Source organism: Triticum aestivum, chromosome 1B, assembly GCF_018294505.1.
Source record: "Triticum aestivum cultivar Chinese Spring chromosome 1B, IWGSC CS RefSeq v2.1, whole genome shotgun sequence".
NCBI classification, from domain to species: Eukaryota; Viridiplantae; Streptophyta; class Magnoliopsida; order Poales; family Poaceae; genus Triticum; species Triticum aestivum.
In genome coordinates this window covers 323,583,963-323,590,823 of record NC_057795.1, presented here as the reverse complement: position 1 = coordinate 323,590,823, position 6,861 = coordinate 323,583,963, and positions in this window count along the sequence as shown.

Sequence of the window (6,861 nt, the reverse complement as noted above, 5' to 3'; positions counted from 1 at the left end):
ACTTGTAACGTAAGGTAGATTTAATTGGTCACTGAGCCGGACTCTGTTTATAAGCCGGCCGGGACTTTGTAAGCCAGTGGGCGTCAACCCGTGTATATAAGGGGACGACCTGCTGGCGGCTTAGCGTAAGAAACAACTCATCGAGAACTGGGCATAGCGTGTCTTGCTCCCTGGTTATTGAAACATCAATACCAACCCAACTAGACGTAGGCCTTACCTTCACCGTAAGGGGCCGAACTAGTATAAACTCTCTCGTGTCCCTTGTCCCGATTTAACCCCTTCAAGCTTCCTAGTTGCGATGGCTCCACAACTAAGTCCTTTCACGAGGACATCTGACGTGACTATTCCATGACACTAAGCGTGCGTAGAGTCGTATCAGTGGCAGATAGGACTTGAGAGAATATTTGTTCTACCTTTAGCTCCTCGTTGGGTTCGACACTCTTACTTATCAAAAGAGGCTACAATTATCCCCTACACTTGCGGGTCATCAATGCCGAAGATCCCGAATACCCCGTCGAGCCCACGTCCGAACAGGACGAAAGGGAAGAGGGTCAGTACAGTCCCGAACATGCCGATCATGAAGATTCGGAAGACAACAACTATATGCCAGATTCCGAAGAGGATGTTAGCCTCGATGACGAAGACTTTATTGTCCCAAAGGAACCCCTCAAATAGGAACGCTTCAAGCGATGGCTCATCCCCACAACGCGGAGCCTGAAAAAGAAACAGCAGCAGCGCAAAGCTGAACAGGATACGCTCAACGAAAGGTGGACTAAGGTCCTGGCCGCTGAGGAGTACGGCCATGAGCGACCTACAAAAAGTTACCCCAAGCGCAAGCTGCTGCCACAATTCGACAACGAATCCCTTGAGCCCATACCGTCAAAATACAATCAGGAAAATCAATCAGACCGACCACCACGCGGACGGGATAAAGCGGCATATCAAGCCGAACACCAGCCTGCACCCCCTCGCCGAAGAGGCAAGGAGATGGTAGCTGCGGGATACATGTATGACTTACAATGTGACTTAGCCAATAAAGCTGGCCAGACTAGATCAATCTACGGATCAAGAGGCCGTGCCCCGACGCGAGATAACGACTATGAAGCCCTGCATGACGACCATTACTATACTCGGGATCAGAACTGAACTCAGATGTCAGCCGACCTCCGCTGCTCTATTGCGTGATATAGAGGGGCTGCACACCCTTTATGTTTCACTGATGAGGTAATGTAGCACCAATTTCTAGAAGGGTTTAAACCCGTAAACATCGAACAATATGATGGAACGATGGATCCGGCCGTCTGGATTCAAGATTTTCTTCTCCACATTCACATGGCTCGTGGGGATGACCTCCACGCCATTAAATACCTTCCTCTAAAGCTGAAAGGACCAGCACGACACTGGCTGAACAGCCTCCCAGAAAACGCCATTGGAACCTGGGAAGATTTGGAAGATGCTTTTCGGGCCAACTTCCAGGGCACTTATGTCCGGCCACGGGATGCTGACGACTTGAGTCACATAATCGAGAAACCAGGTTAATTAGCTTGCAAGCTTTGGAATCGGTTCCTAATTGAAAAGAACCAGATTGTGGATTGTCCGGACGCCGAAGCCTTAGTGGCCTACAAACACAGCGTCCGGGACGAATGGCTCGCTTGACACCTCGGGCAGGAAAAGCCAAAGACCATGGCAGCCTTAACTGCACATATGACCCGCTTCTGTGCGGGTGAGGACAGCTGGTTGGCTCGTAGAAGAGACAGCTCGGGCGACCCCGACACTTCTGAGGCCAGGGATGGCAATGGTAAACCTCACCGCAATAAAAACAAACGTCGGAACAACAATGACGACGCAGACGATACGACAGTCAGTGCTGGATTCAGTGGTTCCAAATCTGGTGAGCGGAAGAAACCTTTTAAAGGCAACATGGAAGGTCCATCCAGCTTGGATAGAATCCTTGAGAGGCCCTGTCAGATTCATGGCACACCTGATAAACCTGTGAACCACACCATCAGGAATTGTTGGGTGTTCAAACATGCCGGTAAGGTAAATACCGAACACAAGGGAAAGGGACCTCCAAGTGAGGACGATGATGAGCCCCGTCAGCCGAACACCGGGGGTCAGAAGCAGTTTCCCCCCGAGGTGAAAACAATGAACATGGTCTATGTCACTCACAACCCCAAAAGGGAGCACAAGCACACACTAAGGGACATCTATGTGTAGAGCCTGTCGCCCCCAAGATTATCCCATGGTCAACCAGTCCGATCACTTTTGATCGCAGGGATCACCCAACCAGTATCCGTCACGGGGGTTCGGCCGCGCTAGTACTTGATCCAATTATCGACGGATACCATCTCACTAGAGTCCTTATGGACGGGGGCAGCAGTCTCAACTTGATCTATCAAGACATTGTCCGCAAGATGGGCACCGACCCATCAAGAATCAAGCCTAGTAACACTACCTTTAAAGGTGTGATACCGGGCATGGAGGCCCATTGCACGGGCTCACTAACACTAGAGGTAGTAGTCGGCTCCCCAGACAACTTCTGCAGTGAATGGTTAATCTTCGACATTGTCCCTTTCCATAGTGGCTATCACGCACAGCTCAGACGAACTGCTTTCGCCCGCTTTAATGCAGTCCCGCACTATGCTTACTTGAAGCTTAAGATGCCTGGACCTCGTGGTGTTATTAAAGTAAATGGTAACATGGAGTGCTACCTCCGTACTGAAGAGCACACCGTGGCCCTTGCAGCCGAGGTGTATGGCGGCCTTATCAAGCCGAACAGATCGTCGGGCAATAAAGCCAACGCCGTGTCTAAGCGAGTCTGGTTCACCCATAATTTGCGATAAATCAATGGATCCGGACCTTGATTAGCAGTTAGCCCTCTGCTGACTGCCCCATAAGGTTGTGGATTACGTACCATGTGTACATAACTTTGCACTAAAAATGCCTTGGGCAGCACCGGAGGCACAATGCGGAAAAGGTCCATAGTACGGTGATACGTCCTTTTTGCATCATGCTTTGATATTGATATTTATTGCATTATGGGTTGTTATTACTCATTATGTCACAATACTTATGCCTTTTCCCTCTTATTTTACAAGGTTTACACGAAGAGGGAGAATGCCGGCAGCTGGAATTCTGGGCTGGAAAAGGAGCAAATATTAGAGACCTATTCTGCACAACTCCAAAAGTCCTGAAACTCCACGGAAGTTATTTTTGGAATTAATAAAAAATACTGAGCGAAGACAATACCAGAGAGAGACCACCCACCGTCCACGAGGGTGGGGGGCGCGCCCTACCCCCTGGGCGCGACCGCTGCCTCGTCGGCCACCTGGCAGGCCTCCAGTGCCCATCTTTGGCTATATGAAGTCTTTCGCCCTGGAAAAAAATCAAGAAGAAGCTTTCGGGACGAAACACCGCCGCCATGAGGCGGAACCTTGGCGGAACCAATCTAGGGCTCTGGCGGAGCTGTTCTGTCGGGGAAACATCCCTTCAGGAGGGGGAAATCGTCACCATCGTCATCACCATCGATCCTCTCATAAGGAGGGGGTCAATCTCCATCAACATCTTCACCAACACCATCTCCTCTCAAACCCTAGTTCATTTCTTGTATCCGATCTTTGTCTCAAAGCCTCAGATTGGTACTTGTGGGTTGCTAGTAGTGTTGATTACTCCTTGTAGTTGATGCTAGTTGGTTTATTCGATGGAGATCATATGCTCAGATCCTATATGCATATTAATACCCCTCTGATTATGAACATGAATATGATTTGTGAGTAGTTACGTTTGTTCCTAAGGACATGGGAGAAGTCTTGCTATAAGTAGTCATTTGAATTTGGTATTCGTTCGATATTTTGATGAGATGTATGTTGTCTTTCCTCTAGTGGTGTTATGTGAACGTCGACTACATGACACTTCACCATTGTTTGGGCCTAGAGGAGGGCATTGTGAAGTAATAAGTAGATGATGGGTTGCTAGAGTGACAGAAGCTTAAACCCTAGTTTATGCATTGCTTCGTAAGGGGCTGATTTCGATCCATATGTTTCATGCTATGATTAGGTTTGCCTTCTTCTTTCATAATTGCGGATGCTTGCAAGAGTAGTTAATCATAAGTGGGATGCTTGTCAAAGGAAGGGAAGCACCCAAGCACCAGTCCACCCACATATCAGATTATCAAAGTAACGAACGCGAATCATATGAGCATGATGAAAACTAGCTTGACGATAATTCCCATGTGTCCTCGGGAGCGTTTTCCCTTATATAAGTGTTTGTTCAGGCTTGTCCTTTGCTACAAAAAGGATTGGGCCACCTTGCTGCACCTTATTTACTTTTGTTACTTGTTACCCGTTATGAATAACCTTATCACAAAACTATCTGTTACCGACAATTTCAGTGCTTGCAGAGAATACCTTACTGAAAACCGCTTGTCATTTCCTTCTGCTCCTCGCCGGGTTCGACACTCTTACTTATCGAAACGACTAGATAGATCCGCTACACTTGTGGGTCATCAAGACTCTTTTCTGGCGCCGTTGCCGGGGAGTGAAGCGCCTTTGGTAAGTGGAACTTGGTAAGGAAAAATTTATATAGTGTGCTGAAATTTACTGTCACTTGTTACTATGGAAAGTAATCCTTTGAGGGGTTCGTTTGGGGTATCTTCACCCCGACCAGTAGAGCAAAGAGTTGCTCCTCAACCTACTCAACCTACTGAAAATGTTTACTTTGAAATTCCTTCGGTTATGATAGAGAAACTGCTAGCTAATCCTTTTACAGGAGATGGAACATTGCATCCCGATTTGCACCTAATCTATGTGGATGAAGTTTGTGGATTATTTAAGCTTGTAGGTATGCCCGAGGATGTTATCAAGAAGAAGGTCTTCCCTTTATCTTTGAAGGGAAAGGCATTGACATGGTTTAGGCTATGTGATGATATGGGATCATGGAACTACAACCGATTGAAATTGGAATTTCATCTGAAGTTTTATCCTATGCATCTTGTTCATCGTGATCGCAACTATATATATAATTTTTGGCCTCGCGAAGGAGAAAGCATCTCTCAAGCTTGGGGGAGGCTTAAGTCAATGTTATATTCATGCCCCAATCATGAGCTCTCAAGAGAAATTATTTTTCAAAATTTTTATGCTCGGTGTCGGTGTCAAAACTGGCGGATCTCGGGTAGGGGGTCCCGAACTGTGCATTTAGGCGGATGGTAATAGGAGGCAAGGGACACGATGTTTTACCCAGGTTCGGGCCCTCTTGATGGAGGTAAAACCCTACGTCCTGCTTGATTAATATTGATGATGTGTATTACAAGAGTGGATCTACCACGAGATCAAGGAGGCTAAACCCTATGATTGTTGTAATGGAGGTTATGTCCTACGGACTAAAGCCCTCCGGTTTATATAGACACCGGAGAGGGCTAGGGTTACACAGAGTCGGTTACAATGGTAGGAGATCTACATATCCGTATTGCCAAGCTTGCCTTCCACGCCAAGGAAAGTCCCATCCGGACACGGGACGGAGTCTTCAATCTTGTATCTTCGTAGTCTTGGAGTCCGGCGGACGATGATAGTCCGGCTGTCCGGACACCCCCTAGTCCAGGACTCCCTCAGTAGCCCCTGAACCTGGCTTCAATGATGATGAGTCTGGCACGCATAATGTTCGGCATTGCAAGGCGGGTTCCTCCTTTGAATAATCCAGAGAAGATTGCGAACACCAGGATAGTGTCCGACTCTGCAAAATAAATTCCACATTCCTCCGTAGAGAGAATAATATATACACAAGTTCAATCTGCTGACGTATTTTGTGGCATGACGTCACACCACTTCCAAGCCTTTACTCGAATCGTTTTTTATTATACCACCTCAGCGCGTTTAGCGAAGCGGTTTCCTTGGCACGTCTTGTCGAAGCAGAGATCGTGTTCCCCTTATTCCGGGATTCTCATCAATACGGACGTGGGTAACCCAACCGCACCCGTCGCCACGCCTCCTCTATCGAAGGCGAATCCCGAACGGTCACGGAGACGGCTCTTGGTATTCCCCTTCTTTATAACGGGACCAAGGCTCGTTCTTTTCTTCAATCTTCCACCGAATCTTCTCCTTGCTCCAAGTTCCAACACCCAGAGCCCCAGATTCGAGCGCTTCGGACCATCAACAATGTCCGGCTCCGACCTCCAGGGCCGGTGGATGCCCTCCTGCGTTACGGAGGAGGACATGCTAAAGCTGCAAGAAGCCAAGTACCTATCCTACGAAATCTCGCACAGGCTGCCCACCGAAGGGCAGGCTATCCCCACCCCCGAGCCCGGCGAATATGTCGTCTTTGTGTCCCACCTCCGTCGGGGTTTAGGCTCCCCGACGGATCCTTTTGTGAGAGGGCTCATGTTCTACTACGGGTTGGAATTCCACGACTTGGCTCCGGAGTCCATCCTCCATATCTCCGCATTCATCGTTGTCTGTGAAGCCTTCCTTCGCGTCACCCCCCACTTCGGCCCGTGGCTGAAGACCTTCAATGTGGAGCCGAAGATGGTCGGGGGGCGTCGAGCTTAATGCGGCGGGGCGGCCGTAAACATGAGGGCCGATGCCCCGTGGCCTGAGGGCTCCTTCCAAGAGGAGCTCTGCTTATGGCAGCAGGAGTGGTTCTATATCACCGCTCCGAGGGGCAGCAGGCAGAAGCCGCCGCCTCCGTTCTGCTCGGGACCTCCACGACGGCTGATGTCGTGGGTCAACCAAGGGCTCAATTGGGGGCCGCCAACAGACGTGCCCCTATTGCAGGGCCGGATTCGAGACCTCCAAGCGAGGGAGATCGATCTGGTCGTGGTGATGCAGGTTATGCTAATTAGGCGTCTCCTGCCCTGCAAACGCCGCCCTC